Source organism: Macaca fascicularis, chromosome 15 (genome assembly GCF_037993035.2).
Source record: "Macaca fascicularis isolate 582-1 chromosome 15, T2T-MFA8v1.1".
NCBI lineage: Eukaryota > Metazoa > Chordata > Mammalia > Primates > Cercopithecidae > Macaca > Macaca fascicularis.
The window spans coordinates 55,510,047-55,530,035 of NC_088389.1; the positions used below are offsets into that span (position 1 = coordinate 55,510,047).

Genomic DNA, 19,989 nt, shown 5'->3' on the forward strand with positions numbered 1-19,989 from the left:
CAAGCTGGGACATCCAACTTCTCTTGCCCCGGACATCAGCTCACCTGGTCCTTGGTGCACAACCTTTTTTTTTTTTTTTTTTTGGTAGAGATGGGGTTTTGCCATGTTGCCCAGGCTGGACTCAAACTCCTGAGCTCAAGTAATTTGCCCACCTCATCCTCCCAAAGTGCTGGGATTACAGGAGTGAGCTATCACACTTGTCCTTAGCTGTTCTTTATAATAAAAAATGTGCAAAATTTTTCTCCACCTAGTAGTGTAGCAGGACAAGCCATAGACAAAACCCCTCAGACACCGAGCTAAAGAAGGAAGGGCTTTATTTGGCCGGGAGCTTCGGCAAGACTCTTGTCTCCAATAACCGAGCTCCTGAGTGAGCAATTCCTGTTCCTTTTAAGGGCTCACAACTCCAAGGGGGTCTGCATGAGAGGGTCGTGATCGATTGAGCAAGCAGCGGGTATGTGACTGGGGGCTGCATACACCAGTAATTAGAAAGGAACTGAACAGGACAGGGGTCTTCACTGTGCCATTTTTATGCAAATAACCGATTAGATCTGGGGTCGATCTTTAACTACCAGGCCCATGGTGTGGCACCTGGCTTTCTGCTTGCAGATTTCATTTCTGCCTTTTCTTTTTTACTTCTTCTTCCTTTGGAGGCAGAAATTGGGCATAAGACAATATGAGGGGTGGTCTCCTCCCTTAGTAGTAGTATTTGTTTTCTTTCACCAAATTCCCTGTGATAATTGTGGAATTGGTAGACATCTTAGGGTCTTTTTAACAACTCTGGGTAATTTAGATAAACGTTTTGTAGTTGAACTTTTCATTTTTATTTTTTGTTTTATGCTTCAGAGGGGGATTCAAGGGGTCAGTCATTATTTCATTGTTTTTGCTTGTGATTGTTGCTGACTTACTTGCTTACTTGTTATGCTTACCTACAGCAAAGTTTAATCCACTAATAATACTCAACTTTTAAAGTTAGAAAAATTTCATATATGCAATCTATTCCCTCCGTCTCCTGCACCCCCTCACCTCTGCACATTTATTTGCAGGTGTTTTTTTCCTTAAGGAGAGTCAAATATTTTAACCAGGGTTATAAGTAAAGTATGCTGCCCAGCCCTTTGTCATAGTGATGATTACGTAATTCACACACCAGGCTACTTTGGGTGGTCATAGAATGTTAAAACTAGAAGTCAGAAAAACCAAGTTTTTGAACTTCTGCATAAAAACTAGAAATATATCGAGTCTATGCTTACAGTCTCATGAATAAATTTTTAGTGAGGGAATTAAATTAGCACAGAGAATTTAGGACAAATGTGAGACAAATTTATAGAATCCTAATTACATTTGGTTTTGTTTTTAACAATCATTGAAGTTCCTTTATCCCTTGCTGTGTTTCTTTGTGTTGCCTAAACTGATTCAGAATGCGTTTCTGTGTCTCATAATCAAAAGAGACCTTACCCTTAGACATCGAATTTGTTATTTTACAGTCACCCATACCATAAGCATTCAAGATTTCTATTGTCCAACTGGAAAAGCCAAGAAAGAAAAAATGTCAATGACAATTTCAGTGTTGTTGGAGAATAAAACACTGTGGAGTTTTATTTTCATGTAAATGCTTGTGATAAAAAATAAAATATAGAGTGAAAAATCAAGTTTAGTAAGTGTATTTTCACTTTCTATTCTTTCTGGCCAGCAAATTGATTACTTTTACTTTGTATTGTTTCTGAAATACTTATAAGCATAAATCCTAATTAAGAGTGTAGCTCTTGTATTGCTATGCTTAATTAAATGTAATGATTTATTGAAACTGTGACACCATATCCCTGCTCTTATTTAATTCCAAATGGCAGAGTACACTAGATTGCAAGTATTTCTGCAACTGCCTGAGGATAGTGGTTAATTTTACTACTTTGACTAGTACTTTGATAGCTGCTGCTTTAATCAAGCTTCCCTTCTACCTAAATCAGCTATTACATACTTAAGAATTGAACATTTTATACAAAATGTTCACTGTGGCTGTATTTTTATATTACTACATAGAGAATTAGAGCCATATCATACAGTAGCAGCTCTCACAGTTGAACAGCTTCACAATCATGATCCATCATAAATAATTGTAAGGATTACATAGAATAATGGACATTTTATAGGCTTACAATTGTCTGGTGTTGCACTCCAGTCTCCTTTTAACTTTCCAGCATAAATCGCTGGTAAGGTGATAACAAACAAATGTGTTTTTAATATCTAAACTGTCAAAGTAAAACCCCAAGCTTAACTTCAGGGACACCCAAATGATATGGCTCTAAACGTTCAGTAGAGTGAAAACCTGAATAGGCATTGAATCAATCAGGACAGGTTAGACTTTAGTAATGAACGATCCAGAATTCTCAATAGCTTAAAATAATAAAGATTTATTTTGCACCCATGGTACAAGAAGGATACCATATTACACATCAGAATAACAAAATAGTGCGTTGGAGTATAATACCAAGGGCTGGAAAGGATGTAAGGGGAGGGAAACTTCACACTCTACTCTCAGGAGTGTTAATTGTTAAAGCTATACTAGAAAGCAGTCTGGCGTTATTTATTGAAATTAAGTGTGTTTTTGCTCTGTGGTTCAGCAAATTGCCCAAGAAAGTCTCCCCAAACGTGTAAGAATGCACAAATAATTGTGAATAAAAGGAAGGGAATAATATTTAGAGTGTAATACTCTTTGTATATATTAAAGCATTTATTCCACATATACACTATATCTACATATATATTTAAGTATCTGTATGAAACTGTGTACTATAGTTCTTATAGGAGGGCAGGAAATAGAAGTGATGATGAAAAGACACGAGAAAATTTAAACACAAATATAAAATGTCCAGTGCTGGACTCATGATTTTTTAAAAGTGCTATGAATTGAGGAATAAAATTCACTAAAATCTTTTACCTGATATTAAATCCAAATTCTAAATAAGATGGGGAAGAAAGTATTCAAAATAATATCTACAAACATTTTTCTTTGTTTTTTAAATCACTTTTGGTCCGTTATAGCCCAAGTCTACAGGAGTTCTGTAGTTCTGGCTATAGCCATCATTGGCCAATATATTTTCTGCACCTAGGGAATTCACTGATCCATGGAAAAATCAGCAATTTCATTTTTACTTTCTATTAGTCACCAGGATACAAAAATGAATAGAACTGTTACTTTTCCTTTATTATGCAGGGCTAACTTAACTCATGGAAAAAATAGAAAATATAGTAATAATAGATGATCAACAAACTATAATGTGATATAGTAAATAATAAAATATCAGATTAGAGTATGGTAAGAGACAAATAGAAAAATTAGAAGTTGGTAAATTATGTTTGTTGTTGCAGTGCAGATGTGTGTACATTCAGGTACACAGAACTTACTTCCATTACTTCTGACTTAGCTACTTTTCCATCAATCCATTTCTAAATAATTTAATGTGCTTGCATTTTTAATTTTAATAATGTGGAAAATAAGTGAATACATACAATTAAAATTCAGTATAAACATACAAAAACAGTAGTCTATGTGTTCCTGGTAGTTTTTCTTTAGACATGTATACATATCTACCATACACACATATACACACATACTTCTTACATGCATTACACAGTTTTATAAAACCCTCTTTTTATTTTAATGTATCAAAAATATTCTTACATCACAATCTCACTTCTAAAAAAGCATTATTTTTTGAGTTGCAAAGACATTTGATTCACAATGAATTTTTTGACACCTGTGCATTTTTAAACCATTTTATTGAAGTATGATTGACATACAAAAAGCTGCACATTTTTAATGTTTACAACTTGATACGTTTGGAGCTAAGTCTGTACCTGTGAAATCATAACCATAACCAATGCCATAAATATAGCCATCATTTCAAAGGGTTTTCTGCTTCATATTTATTATTCTTTTCAAAAACATAAATATATTTTTATGTAGTATCTATGTACATAGCACCCAGTCAAGATAAAGAACTTGCCATCTGCCCAGAAAGTTACCTCCTGCTCTTAGCAATCATTATCTCCAATTGGACCTGTCTGCTTCCCCTGACTCAGGCAACAACTGATCTGATTTCTGTCACTCCACATTACTTTTGTCTGCTCTAGAACTCTATTCAAATAAAATTAGAGAGGATTTATTCTTTAATGTTCAGGTTTTTCTTTTTTCTTTATTTTATTTTATTTTTAAGATGGAGTCTCCCTCTGATGCCCAGGCTGGAGTGCAGTGGCACGATCTCGGCTTACTGCAACCTCCACCTCCCAGGTTCAAGCTATTCTCCTGTCTCAGCCTTCCTATTAGCTGGGATTACAGGTGCCCGCCACCACGCCCAGCTAATTTTTGTATTTTTAGTAGAGATGGGGTTTCACCATGTTGGCCAAACTGGTCTCGAAATCCTTATTGTTGAGTAATATTTTACTACATATATATACACATATATGTAGTAAATATATATATTCTTTTATCATATATATTCTTTTATGAATATATACATTATATTAATAGTTGTATTTTATTCCATTACAGCAATATACTTAAAACTTTATTTGTTGCTGGGCATGGTGGCTCACGCCTGTAATCCCAGCACTTTCAGAGGCCAAGGTGGATGAATCACTTGAGGCCAGGATTTCAAGACCAGCTTGGCCAACATGGTGAAACCCTGTCTCTACTAAAAATTAAAAAATTAGCTGAGTGTGGTGGCACACACCTGTAATCCCAACTACTCAAGGCTGAGGCATGAGAATTGCTTGAACCCAGGAGGCAGAGGCTGAGGTGAGCAGGAATCAGGCCGCTCCACTCCAGCCTGGGTGACAGAGTGAAACTCTGTCTCAAAATAATAATAATAATAATTTAAAAATAAAATTTCATTTGTCCTCTTCTAATCTTTTCTATAAAAACCAACTCTAGTACAGATGGACATGTTTTTATCAAAATATTTGTATAGTTGTTTAATTATTGAAAATAATTTCCTAGAATTTTTATTGGTTGGTCAATAATTTGGCTATATTGACAAATCTTGCTTTTAAATTATTGTACAGATTTAAATTTTGCCTTTATTTTTTCACAAGTAAAAAGTAATTGAATTGCATAATTCCTTTTGTTTCTTTTCACTCAGTCTGAGTCAGCACCTGGAAATGTTATTTGGGAAGTGTTATTTAGAGGAAACCTATGCCCAGTATTGTTTTATTTGTATTAATTTATCACAATGATGAAATACTTTCAATGTTCATTTTACCTCATTATGTTTATACACACACACACACACACACACACACACACACAAAACTTATATTGTATTCCCATTATGTGCATGTGTACTTTTGTGTATGTAAACTTAAAGAATTAAAAATTAAAAATAATGTAATTCCTTCTTATGCCCATCTGTCTTTATGGCTCCGTGTAGCATCCTTGAAACAGCTTCTTATTACCTTTTGGGACCCCCTCTTCTGTACTGTGTGCAGTCTACATGAATTGGTCAATATCTTAGGCCTAACTTCCCCTGAATTAATGAAACATGCAAGCACTACAAGTTAGATATGTACTCTGTAAGTAGATGTTGTATCAGAAATTAGAGACACAAGTAAACAGGAACCTCACCAAAATCACTTCTGACATACCAGCAGCATCTCCATTGTCAGGTGTCACTGAGGTTAAAGTTGCAAACATGGTGTTTATACTCAGCAGATGCAGTGGGGGTATCCGAATGGGAACAGTATTATAGCATCATTTTTTGTCTTAGATCTGAACATTTTCAAGTTCACCCACAATTTCTTGGAGCTACAAAATATTATTTTAATAAATATAACTGTTCTCTAAATAACCTCCATACATTTCGTTTATACTAAAAACACCTACAGATAAATACAGTAAGTCTGAGCATAATCACTGGTTTTGTAAGTCGATTGTTTTTCCATTTCTGTCCATTTTTTTCTTGACTTTTTAAATTTTAGTTCTCTTATTATGGATAGTAATCTATTCTGTAACAAATGTAGGCAATATTTTCTCTAAGTCTGTTGATATTATAATTTGATTGTTTTCTTAGAATATAAAATTATATAAACTACTTGCATACTTTAAGTCAGATTTAAAATTATGCATATGGGCCAAATTCTCTCCACTCTCCATGTGTGATTTTCCCTGTTCCCTTTCAACTTTATTATCTTCCTCCACTAGTTAATCCTTAAATGTAAAAGAAAGTCTCAGAATAAGACCTTTGTGGGAGCAGACTAGTTTTTCCTCTGTAGCTCTGAGATCTACAATTATCATGCTAGCTTTATATAACTTTTCAGTCATTCAGTCACCTAGGAGAATCACTTCTCACATAACTCTCTTCCGATGAATTATTAAAAGTGACTGATGTTTACACGAATGTTTTAAAAATTATTACATAAATTTCTGTTTTGGGGGATCATAAAAGTTTTGCGATATAGTTAAGGATAAAATTATATTAATTTTAAAAATGATACCATAAACTTTTAAGAAAAAATAAAGTTTATATGGTTTTGAAATGAATGTCATTTTTTTTTAACTTTTTTTCTCTTACATTTCCTATCATATGAAGTACAATCTTGATATCTCCATTACATAGTTCTCTTGATTAAGGTGATACGTCACAGGACTCCCATTGTAAAGGTACTTTTATTCTCTTTTTTTGTAGAAAAATATATTTTATTTTTAAATTATTTTTACAAAATTGCACACATAGAGGTTATATATTTGATATTTTGATACAAGTATACAATGTGTTTCAGACTATATAAATGTTTTGCATAAAAGATATTTTTATATTTTCGTAAAGCTTTCAAATTATTTTGTATATAAGTATGGACTTAAATAATTTTCATATTATTCAAATAATATAAACTTCTATTATCATAACTTATTTTAATGCATAAGTTGGCCAGTGGGACCAGCTTTCAGCTGGCTTCTGTATCCCTTTTTATATGTTTCCATTAGTTTTAAACCTTTCTAAGTTTCCTGGCACAGCCCTAAATTTCAGTCTCATCTTGTCGCTTAACATCTGCAGCCCTGGAAATAGCCATTTCTGTCATGAGCCTTAGTTTCTTTTGGTGGAGAGTGGTAATTAGAAAGTAAGATCTTGGCATAATAATTGTTTGTTGCTGTTGAGGTACCACAGCTCCAATGGTCTCTTAGTGGACACAGCTAGGGTATGCTTGTATGTATGTATATGTTTGCATGTGTCTGTGTACAGATTTATGCATTTACATCTGTATTTTTCTGTACCTATCTGTCATGTATCTATCTACCATGTATCTGTCATTCATCTACGTATACAATACCATCAATTCATACCAAAACTAAAATTCCAAATCCAATCATGCACAGTTCATTTTTATTTTCTCCCTTTTCATATTTGTAATTCCTTTCTCTCATAGAAGTGGTTCCCATTATTACACACACACACACACACACACACACAAATTCAATCCCTTTGTATGAAACTGATTGTTCTTTGCTATCACTTCCTCCAATCCTCATATACACAAGCAGACATCCTGTTCAACACACTTGTGTTTGAACACTTTATGAGGAATAGTACCATACATAGACACTACTTCTTACTACTCAAGTTAACATTCTTCCTTGGGCTTTCTTCTACATGAATGACATCTCTCTAGAGTCAGGCTTTGATACTATATCAATTCGGCATCACATCCCACCTCCCCCCCACATGGACATATTCAATTTACATAGGCTCTGATATTCTATTGTAGGCCACCAAAGCTTCCACCATGCTTATGTGAAACTCAAACTGAGAAGTTACCAAACTAAATTTTTCAAGAAGGGAAGAAAAGCAAAGAGAAGAGAGAGAGAAGAGAAAGAGGAAAGGAACAGATGCTACAACTTCAAATTACAAAAGACCTTAATAGTATGATAAACAACACCTTTGCAATAGTTTATTTAATTTTCTTTGGATTTTGTCTCCAAAATCACTGTATCTTAGAGAGTTAAGTGACTTGTGATCTAGAACTTTCATTTTTTGAGTTTGCAATAAGAATGGATCCAATTATAGAGACTACAGTTAAGGGCTAAGTTTGACCATGTAGTGAAATCATCTGCAAAACAGGAACACAAGAATTATAGCTGTAATAATACAGCAATTGTTAATGTTGCTGGGAAATTAAAATATAACTTTAAAGTGACACTACACATATTTCACAGAAGAGCTCTAAGATTAGAGTTAGAACAACATAAAAATACATCCATGCTAAAATAATAAAAATGTTGCTCTTAAATAAATAGAAGAGTGGAAATAACTGTTACGTCTACTAGAAAAAACAATATTAAAGAAAATAAACAAGATTAAAACTCTAAACATATGAAGCTTTAAGCACACATCTCACTAAGGAGTGACAAGTGAATGGTGGTTACCAATTCAAAACTGAGCATTTAGCAGCCATCTGAATTCATTTCAGGCTTAAAAATGCTTTGTATTCTTGTGTGATTCAGATTTTTAAATTTTCTTTCACATCAGTAGTTGTGTAAGTTGCTCCAACAGGAACCAGATGCTGAGTAGGAGGTAGCAGTATAAACAATTTATTCGGGAATAACACCAATGAAAGAGAAATGGGGAAGGAAGCAGAATTGAGCAGGATAAATCCTCTATCCTCTCGGACTCCTGTGAAAGCAAAGGGAAATGGAGCAGAATTGGGCAGGACTTCATACCATGATACAGATATGAAAGAGTATCAGATAACCCAATGAGAGCCCTGGATCAAAGGTGGCCCATTAAAGGATGCCCATAGTGCCATAGTTTGCACATCATGCCAATAGTTGGCTGGAGTCTGCCAATAAAGGAATTGTTTTCAGCTCATAAACTGGAGCTTACCCGGAAGGATGGAGCCAGTCAGCAAACTGCATTCTTCTCAGCTAATCAGGAATTTCTCTCTTGAAAGGCACTCCAAGTGTTGCATCTCCATGGCTACCACAACAGGATAATTTTATATGAAAATGACTTTAAAAAGTAATTCTATCAATGCAACAATTTGTTCCTCTAATTCATTCAGCATCTCTCTAATGTCAAGCTTTCAGGAGACTATGATGAATACAAACTAATTATTTCTCTCAAGGAGCTTAAGACTTGATGGTAGGAAATAAAAACAGTTAAATAGCAATTAATATGAAATATTACAGATATTATAATAAGAATATTCTAGAAGAAAAAGGATTGAGACCTTAACCAAGCTTGCAGGCATTCCCAACACTTTCTAGAGTATGTGCAGAGAAACTGAAGTCTAAAACAAGCAATATTTTTTTAGTGTAAGGAAAGATTAGTTGGAAAAGTAGGTGCAGAAATCAATATTTTAGAGTAAATATAGTCTTTGAATTTGGTTTGAAATATTTATATAGGCCGGGCGCGGTGGCTCAAGCCTGTAATCCCAGCACTTTGGGAGGCCGAGACGGGCGGATCACAAGGTCAGGAGATCGAGACCATCCTGGCTAACACGGCGAAACCCCGTCTCTACTAAAAACACAAAAAATTAGCCGGGCGAGGTGGCGGCGCCTGTGGTCCCAGCTACTCGGGAGGCTGAGGCAGGAGAATGGCGTGAACCCGGGGGGCGGAGCTTGCAGTGAGCTGAGATCTGGCCACTGCACTCCAGCCTGGGCGACAGAGCGAGACTCTGTCTCAAAAAAAAAAAAAAAGAAAAGAAATATTTATATAAATATATCAAATGTCTTGCTTGGTCTCTTGCTGAGAGAAGAGAAATAGCAGTCACAGAAGTTAAGAATACTGCTTAAGAGTCAAGAGACTATGGAGAAGTATACTTATTTCTAGGTCAACGTTTGAGTAAGAAGAAAAGAACTTTTTAACACAAATATTAGTGCTAAAGGTAAATATTGAAAAGGTGTGGAAAGCCATAACATCTACTATATGAGGAGAAGCCATAGAAAAATGAGTATCAAAGGATAACGCAGTAATATGAAAATCACATTAATGTAATTTTCCATTTAAACATAATTACTTTTAAAACTTAAGAGTAGAAAAACTTAATTTGTCTAGAAATAAAATTTTGAAATCAAAACCTATGAGTGAAACAAAAATTCCATTTAAATATGTTCACTATCATTGCCATAATTTATACATTTAGGCTCCAGATAATACAAAAAATTATGAAAAGTAATGACCTACAATTTACAAGAAATGGCAATATAATTATGACTTGAAGATGATAACATTATCTGCTTTCAATTATACTATCAGACATAAAAGCAAAATGAGTAGTTACAAAATAAATGTACAAAATCTATAGTTTTCTTATAAATCTAAATTATCTTATAGAAAATGCAATCAAAAGCAAGGCCCAATTTATAATAAAAATAACTCTAATAAACATGATAATAAAAACTAACAAGTACCTTGAATCACCTGTATAAAGGAAGCTACACCACTTCTTTATAGACACAAATAGGGTCTGATTGATTAAAATTAATATTGTATTTCCTAATGAGAAATTCATACAAGATGTCAATTCTGTGCACATGAACCTAATTGATAAGTAAATCTAATTCTGGATATAATCATAAACATATATTTTTAAAACTTGAAAATAATTTTAGATTCAGCAAGAAGAATAAACCTTTGACTACAATTATTGTTGGCCAAGAAAAGTTCTATCAAAAGAAACTTATTCCACAAAGAAATAAAATATTGCAACAATATAATAATGAAAAGATTTTGATTCTGGAACACAGATGAGTAGGCTGCATGATGGAATAGAATTTTGAGTCCCTAGAGTTATAGACACGTGTAGGAAATTATTTTTAATATTTTAATTTCAGAGCAGCAGGAGGAGGAAGTATTTTTTTAAATAAATCATACTGCAACAACATAATCTTTTGGGATAATAAAATGAACCTAGCTACCTTTCTGTTTCCGAATGGCCTCAGACTGTGTTCAAATCACTGAAATACAGTAAAATGAAATAATGGCAGAGATGTCAAAATTATTACTTCAAAGTAATTCAAGTTAAGAGCAACAGATGATCTCATGAATAATTGGCAAGATAACTAGCTGAGAGGTAGGCACAACCAGTAGACTGCCTAGTTTTCCTTTGTTAGTCATAACATACACAAGGCTTAAGCTGAATATTGGTAAATAATTGCACACCAAAGGAACTAATTTCCTAGAGAGGGCTGTCAGTGGGAGAATATGGATCAAACACTGAAAAATGATAAAATATGTCCAGGATTTTTGTTTTGTGTTCTGCTTTTGAAAAACTTCAAGCATCTTTACCTAGATACTTTTTAAAATGTTATCTAATATAGAGTAAGCTTTCTGGTCAAACTGAAAATATGAGTGCTTACTGTCCAAAAATTATCACTCACATTTTATTATGGTTGAGAGATGTCCATCTACTCCTCATGAATTTCTCTCATAATTAATTTAGTACTGATATTCCATAATCTGTAAATTGTAAAATTTATTGTTAGCAGCATTCTGCTATTCAGCTTTTCCAGGTCAACAAGCACATATCACTTTATGTCCCCAAAAAATAAAATATAAAAAGATAATTTTAGCAAAATCATGAAAAATGGATTTGAAGAATGAGAGTAAATGCAAGCTACACAAGTGAAAAAATACCTATTATTAGATATTAGAAATAAGAAATAAACTAAAATTATACAAGCAAAAATTATGATACATTAGAACAATGTTTTAAACATACAAATGGTATCTGTAATTCAAAGAAAGGTACATAATTTAAAATGCACTTTCAATTTGATATTTCTAAAACCATCTGTAGGTTTAGGTAAATTTAATTATGTTTAAAGGATATTACATTTTTATACAATTCCTCTACTATTTAACAGTACTAGTAGGAATGCATTTAAAATATTAGTGCCCTTTTTTATTTTGCTTATAATTGACACATAGTTGTACACATGTACAGGATACAGTATGATGTCTAAATACATGTATACATTGCATGATGATTAAATCAAGGTAGTTAGCATATCCATCACCTCTAACTTTACCATTTCTGTGTGATAATAACTTTCAACATCCTCTTTTTCTAGTTGTCTTGAAATATGTAGATTATTATTGGGTACAGTCGCCCTATTATATAGTAGAACTCCAGAATTTATTCTTCCTATCTACCTGTAACTTTGTACCCTTTGACCAACCTCTCCCCATCCTTCCTTCCTTGGCCTGTGGAAGCTACTAGTTTACTATCTACTTCTATCAAATGAATGCTTTTAGGTTCCACATTTAAGTGAGAGCATGCAGTATTTGTCTTTCTGTGTATGGCTTATTTCACTTAATATTATGTTTCCAAGTTCATCCACCTCACCATGAATGACAGGATTTCATTCTTTTTTAAGGCTGAGTAGTATTCCATTTTGTATATATACCACATTTTATCCATCCATCAGTATATGTTGATTCTATCTTTCACTATTGATAGTAGTACTGTAGTACTGCAATAAACATAGGAATGCAGATATCTCCTCTATATACTGATTTCAATTCCTTTGAATGCATTCCAAGCAGTGGCATTACTGGATAGTGTAGTAGCTCTATTTTAAATATTTTAAGGAACTTTCATACTGTTTTCCACAATGGTTATATTAATTTACATTCCTTCCAACAGTGTACAAGCATGACCTGTTCTCCTTATCCTCACCGGCATTTTTTACTTTCATCTTTTCGATAATAGCTATTCTAACTGAGGTAGGTTGATATCTCATCGTGTCTTTGATTTGAATTTCCCTGATGATTAGTGATATTAAACATTTGGTCATTTCCTGCTTGTTATGTGTATCTGCACTTCTACATTTGTTGCAGCACTGTTTACAACAGCTAAGATTCAAAAGCAACCTAAGTGTTCATCAATAAAAATGGATAAAGAAAATGTGGAACATATACACAATGGAGTACTATTCAACCATAAAAAAAGAATGAGATCCAGTTGTTTACAGCAACATGGATGGAAGTGGAAATCATTAAGTGAAATAAGCCAAGCAGAGAAAGTCAAATATCACAGGTTCTCACTTATTTGTGAAATCTAAACATCAAAATAATTGAACTCATGGAAACAGAGAGTAGAAGGATGGCTACCAGAATCTAGGAAGGTTATTGGAGGGTTGAGAGTGAGGGGGAGGTGAGATCGATAATGGGTACAAAAAATAGTTAAAAAGAATGAATAAGAGACCTACTATTTGATAGTACAACCGGGTAACTATAGTAAATAATAATTGTATCTATCTATATATTTGTTTGTTTGTTTTGATATGTCTTTGTCTAATTTTGGTATCAGGGTAATATGGACCCTGTAGAGTGAGTTTGGAAGTATTCTTTCTTTCACTGTTTTACACAGTAGTTTGAGTAGTATTGGTATTAGTTTTTATTTAAATGTTTGAAATTCAACAATGAAGCCATCAGATCCTGGGCATTCTGAGCTTTACTGAGAGACTTTTATTATAGCTCCAATCTTACTACTTGTTATTGTTCTGCTTGGATTTTGGGATTTTATTCTAGTTCAATCTTGATAGGTTGTATGTATCTAGAACTTTGTCTATTTCTTTAGGTTCCAGTTTATTGGCATATAGTCGCTCATAGTAGCCACGAATGATCCTTTGAATTTCTCTAGTATCAGTTGTAATGTCTTCTTTTTTTCATTTCTGATTTTATTAACTGGGATCATCTCTTTTTTTCTTGGTCTAGCTAAAGACTTGTCAATTTTGTTTAGCTTTTCAAACAACCAACTTTATGTTTCATTGATCTTTGTACCATTTTTTATTTCAATTTCATTTATTTCTGCTCTGATATTTATTATTTCTATTCCTCTAATAATTTTGGGTTTGGCTTGCCCTTCCTCTTCCAGTTCTTTAAGATGCATCATTGAATTGCTTATTTGAAGTTTTTCCTTTTTTTGATATTGCACTTATAGCTATAATTTTGCCTCTTAGTACTGCTTTTGCTGTATCCCATAGGTTTTGGTATGTTGTATTTCCATTATTGCGTATTTCAAGAAATTGTTCAGTTTCTTACTTACTTTCTTCATTGATCATTGGTCATTAAGGAAAGTATTAATTTTCAAGTATTCATATAGTTTTCAAAATTCCTCTTGTTATCAATTTCTAGTTTTAATTCCATTGTGATCAGAGAAGATGCTTGATATTATTTGAACTTCTTTGAATGTTTCAAGACTTGTTTTGTGACCTAATGTATCATGTATCCTTGAGAATTATCCATGTGCTGAGGAAAATAAAGTATATTTGCAGTTCTTTGATGAAATGATCTGTAAACATCTATTAGATTCATTTGGTTTATAGTGTGGATTAAATCTGTGTATCTTTGTTGATTTTCTGTTTGGAAGATCTCTGCAATGCTGAAGGTGAGGTGTCAAAGTCTCCCATTATTATTGTATTGGGGCCTATCTCTCTCTCTTTAGCTCTAATAATATTTCCTTCATATATCCAGGTACTCAAGTGTTGGGTGCATATATTTATAAAATTATTATAGTTTTTCTCTTAAAATCCATATTGTCTGATCCTATCTCTTTCTCTACCTCCTCATAAAGGCCAATAATTATTAGATATGCCTTTTTGAGGCTATTTTCTAGATCCTATAGCACGCTTCATTTTTTAAATTCTTTTTTTTTCTTTTGTATTCTCTGCGTATTTTCAAATAGCCTGTCTTCAAGCTTAGTACTTCTTTCTTCTCCTTGATCCATTCTGATATTAAACGACTCTGATGCTGTCTTCAGTATACCAATTGCATTTGTCAGCTTCAAATTTTCTGCTTAATTCTTTTAAATTATTTCAGTCTCTTATTAAACTTATCTTTTTGAATTCTGAATTCCTTCTCTGGGTTATCTTGAATTTCTTTGAGTTTTCTCAGCACAGCTATTTTTAGTTCTCTGAAAGGTCACATATCTCTGTGTCTCCAGGATTGGTCCCTGGTGACTTATTTAGTTCATTTGGTGAGGTCATATTTTTCTGAATGATGTTGATGCTAGTTGGTATTCTTCAGTGTCTGGATCTTGAAGAGTTAGGTATTTATTGTAGTCTTCACTGTCTGGGCTTATTTGTAGTAGTTCTTTGTGGGAAGGCTTTCTAGATATTTGAGAGGACTTTGGTGTTGTGACCTAAACTGTTTCTGCCTTAGTATACACCTAAGCCCACTAATGCTGTGGTTTTTGCAGACTCATATAGGTACTGCCTTGATGGTCTTGGACAAGTTCCAGGAGAATTATTTGGATTACCAGGTAGAGACTCTTTTTCTCTTCCCTTACTTTCTCACAAACATACAGTCTCTCTCTCTCTCTCTCTCTCTCTCTCTCTCTCTCACTGTGTGTGTGTGTGTGTGTGTGTGTGTGTGTGTGTGCACGTGTGCGCATTCTGAGACAGCTAAAGCTGGGAGTGGAGTTACACAAGCACCCTTGTGGTCACCACTATGACTGTGCCAGATCAGACCTGAACCCAGCACAATGCTGGGTCTTGCCCAAGGCCTGCTGTAACCATTCCCTGGACACTGCCTATGTTTGCGCAAGGCCTGTGGGGTAGAGCTGGTGGGAAAGCCAGCCAGGCTCTTGTCCCATTCCAGTCAGTGTGGTGAGGTCCTACAGACTCCAGTGGGTCCACAATTAGCATTTGAGAGTTAGGAACTAGAGTAAAAAACCTTAGATGTCTACCTGGTATTCTATTGTATTGCAGCTCAGCTGGCACTCAAACCACAAGATGCTGTCCTTCCTACTCTTCCCTCCTCTTTCCAAAGAAGAGGTGCCTCACCCCAGAGCCAGCACCACCCCTGGCCACAAGGAGTACTGCTAGACTACCACCCATGTTCCCTTAAGGCCCAAGGTCTTTTAAGTCAGCTTGTGGTGAATTCTACCTTGCTTGGGACTCACCCTGCAGGACACTGGGCTTCCTTCTGGCCCAGGGCAGGTCCATAAATGCCATCTAAGAATCAGAACTTCTTTAGGAGAGTTATTCTGATTTCTTTGTCATACATTTCAAAGATCTTCAATTTTTCTAAGACCATTACTGGTGCTTTGTTTCTTTTGGTGTTACATTTCCCTGAGTTTTCACAATCTTTGCATCTTTATGTTTATGCCTGTGTATTTGAGGAAATAGCTATCTCTCTGAGCTTTTTCGGATGTTCTTTAGTGGTGTTAGACATGTACTACATAATATTGAATTGCTGCTCTGCTGTTGCTTCTCATTCTGGGGAGGAAGTAAAATGAGCACCAGAACTAAAACCCTGCACTAGAACTAACTTGCTGCCCTGCTGTTGTATGCTGGGAACGGTTATCATCAGAACTTACATGCTGCACTGGAAGTTAAATGCAGACTTGCAGTGGTTTCTGGGTCTGGGGAAGACTTAAGCAAACACCAGGACTTAATTGCCAACCTTTAATTTGTTTCCAGATCACGGAAGTGATCCACAAAAGCGTCTGGGTTTTCTGAGAAATCCAATCAGAAATTTAGGCCTTCTCACAGATGGTGCCCCCTGCAGCACTACAGTGTCAGCCAATCACTTCACTGTGGCATCCTTACTGATCAGAATGCAGAGCAACAGCCAAGATCCACATGCCAGTTTCTGTGATCAGTGCCCTCACCCCTTGTCTCTAATTCAACCCAAGTAGTTTTATCCCTCCTGGTACTTCCATGGGGTGGGATCAGATCAGGTACCCAAATATTCACAGACTGGTGGGGAGATTGAATGCCTAACCTTCAATTTCTCTTCTCACCCGAGAAGTTGTAGATGTAGAGAAATTCTCTGCAAATGATGCTATGCTGGCTTGGGGAACAGGGACAGGGACAATGATCTAAAGTGACCATTCCTCTTACCAGTCACGGCTTCTCTCATTTCTGTGGGCACATGGGGTTTTCTGCTTCTCTTCAGAGTTCTGGTGTATTCAGGGTGATATTCTTGTCTTTGAATAGTTGCTAGTATACTTTTGTGGGTGAAGTAATGCTGGAGAATCTTCTATTTTGCTATCTTGCTGACATTACTCCAATGCACTTACTTTTGAGGAGTATATATTTGTATAACTTGTTATTAATTTTCTCTTTAATTTTCATGATTATTGCAGTTTGATTGGAGAAGATTAAATGCTAATGTTTGAGTCAATTCCAATCAGAACTTAGGCTACAGTCTGTGACTCTGTATTCTAACCTAACGAGAAAAATAATCAGACAGCATAAGAAATGGAGTTACACCCATCAAGTCGTCATTTACATCAGGTATAACACATGGCACAAGTATACATATGTAACAAACCTGCACGTTATGCACATGTACCCTACAACTTAAAGTATAATAATAAATTAATTTAAAAAAAAAAGAAATGGAGTTACAGAATTAGCAAATATAAATGCAAACTACTAACTAATGTTTAAGTGTTAGCGTATCCGGGAGGCATTTCTTTTAAGAGATTATGTTAACATCCCATGAAAATGATGTTCGGTTAAAGTCTATCTAATAATATATATGTGTATAAACCACTTGAATAAAGAAGCTATCATAAATTTTGTGCATTTTCAGCACAAAGACTACATACAAAATAATGAACTAATATGAATAATAAATTGCTAAAGGTGGAAAAACTAATTTTGCAGCATATTTACAGAATTAAAGTGCATTTAAGAAATTGAATACTGAAAAAGCACTGAATTTTTCCCAGATTTTTATATTCTCTCAGCCATTTTTTTTATTTTAGAGGAGAGTCTTGAAGTGTAAGCCATAGCTCTATTACTCTTCCTCTTTCTTTTTTTCTGTTCTTCTTTTATTCTTTCTATGTATATGTTTTAAAATAATCAATGTGAATTTAGAATAAAAGAAAATAAAACAAAGATAAAAGTAAATTAACCAACTAAGCCAATATGTATGTCATCTACATTATGAATACACTTATATTAACATTGTTAATATCTTGGGGTACATCTGTTCATACATAATTTACATACCTATTGAAAACTAATCATGGGATATTATGTTAAAATTGCATATTTTTTTCAGTACATATCTGTGTAATTTAACAATTTATTATTCACATTTTTTTTATATAATTCACATTTTAAACAAATACAAAGAGCTCCTCCTATATGTCAGGAATATCCTCAGCACTTACAATACAAAAGATAAAAATATATTTTTTTCAGTGCTTACAAAATCAATTTATAAATTATGTGTTGTATAATTTATAAATTATGTATTGAACAATTTCAAGTGTTATAGAAGTAGAATGAAATAAGGTATAAAAGATGAAAGGTGTGGGAAAATTCAAATCTCAAATAGGACGGTCAGAGCAGACATTGCCAAGAAAGTGACATTTAAGGTAAGTAAGTGAATTAGCCATACGAATATCTGGGAGAAAGCACAGTGTGAACAGAAGGAACAATCATCGCAAAGTCTTTAAGTTAGGTGTTAGCCCAGAGCATCCATCTGTCTTTCCTTCCTTTATTCTTCAATTTTCCACTTCTCAAAGAATGAGAGACAGAAATATGTTTATGATTTTTCTACTTGTAATATACAAAGGAAATATATGGATTTTTATTTTTGAATTGTAGGCCTTTTGTTCCACGTATTTTCAGAGTATCTCTGAACTCTGAATTCTGATTTTTAAATTATGAGTTATACTTCCTGTTCTTTTTTCCATCTTTTTGAAGGCATAATTGACAAAATTGTATATATCTGAGGTGTATAATATGATATCTTGACTATATATATGTTCTTTTAATGTCTCTAGAAGACTAGTTCCATGATACTACAATAAAACTTAAATTTACTATTCACTTAACATTCTAAATAAAAATGTAAATATCTCTCAGAAATAATTCCCTGTTTTGTTCTGATATTTAAATAATTTTGAAACTACATTACAGAACTGAACTGGCATTGCAGATTTGCTTTATGCTCACAATAAATGCAGTGAATCACATAAGCAGACTTAGGAACTTAGCCTTAATCAGTCCCAAAGCTGGACTCTTTTTATAACACAGAGACTAGAGCTCCCAAAGGCAATATCTGAACACTTTTATATTTAGAAAAATTAAATTGTTACAAAGAAGAGGAATACATGTTACTGTTATTTTAAACTATTTATAGAATAAATAAAATTTATTTTTGTTTTAAATTACAAAACTAAAAATTTCTGGTGAGATATTTTCTGTATCTAAAATTTTTAATTCCTTCTACTTTCTAATCACTAAGATATTTATACTATCAAGTATATTTTTGAATTTATGACTTGGACAGCAGTCTCTTTCCCAAAGGCACACAGTCTTAAATAAATATATTGAAATGAATGAAAGATGAGTGGTACATTTATCCTGTCTGCAATGGCAAAAGTTTTATTATCATTACTATTATCACTTTTAGTTTCCAATGTTTTGATTAATGTCATTAATCTCTCTAAGATTTCTGGGGGCTTATCTGATTGGAGTAGTCAAGGCCACATGCTGGCTCCTACATTTTAGAGGTAAGATTAATGGCATTAATGACATTAATGTAATAATCAGTGTTGAGATATACGTCTCTTCTTGAAGCATCATCTTACCCTGAAGTCACACTAGTTTGACCCTGAAGTCAAACATTTCTTTAATGAACATCCATTGAAAACAAATTTTGCAAAACATATGGTCTGGGCATTTAAATTATTTTATCTAACAAAAATATCAACCAAAATACTTACTTGTAAATTTTAGAGATCTACTCTGGCTAGTAAAAAATATATTAATTGTCAATTTAAAGATACTAGAATACGACTGGGTTTGGTAGCTCACGTCTGTAATCCTCGTCCTTTGAGAGGCTGAGGTGTGTGGGTCACGTGAGCTCAGGAGTTGGAGACCAGCCTGGGCAACATGATGAAACCCCGTCTCTACAGAAAATACAAAAATTAGCCCTGCATGGTGGCGTGCACCTGTAGTCCCGTCAACTTGGTGTGCTGAGGCCGGTGGATCACTTAAGCCTGGGAGGCAGAGGTTGCAGCCAACCG

The 19,989-nt window shown here is 34.1% G+C and overlaps 1 long non-coding RNA gene across 1 annotated transcript in view; it reads right to left on the reverse strand.

The window, feature by feature from the left end:
- LOC123569055 (uncharacterized) overlaps positions 1 to 19,989 on the reverse strand; it is a 100,070-nt gene that overhangs the window by 63,537 nt on the left and 16,544 nt on the right. Inside the window, exons 2-3 of the long non-coding RNA XR_006692569.2 lie at positions 8,871 to 8,996; positions 1,453 to 1,520 (exon numbers count right to left, since the gene is read on the reverse strand). This is a non-coding gene — a long non-coding RNA (uncharacterized lncRNA). The remainder of the gene's footprint in view (positions 1 to 1,452; positions 1,521 to 8,870; positions 8,997 to 19,989) is intronic.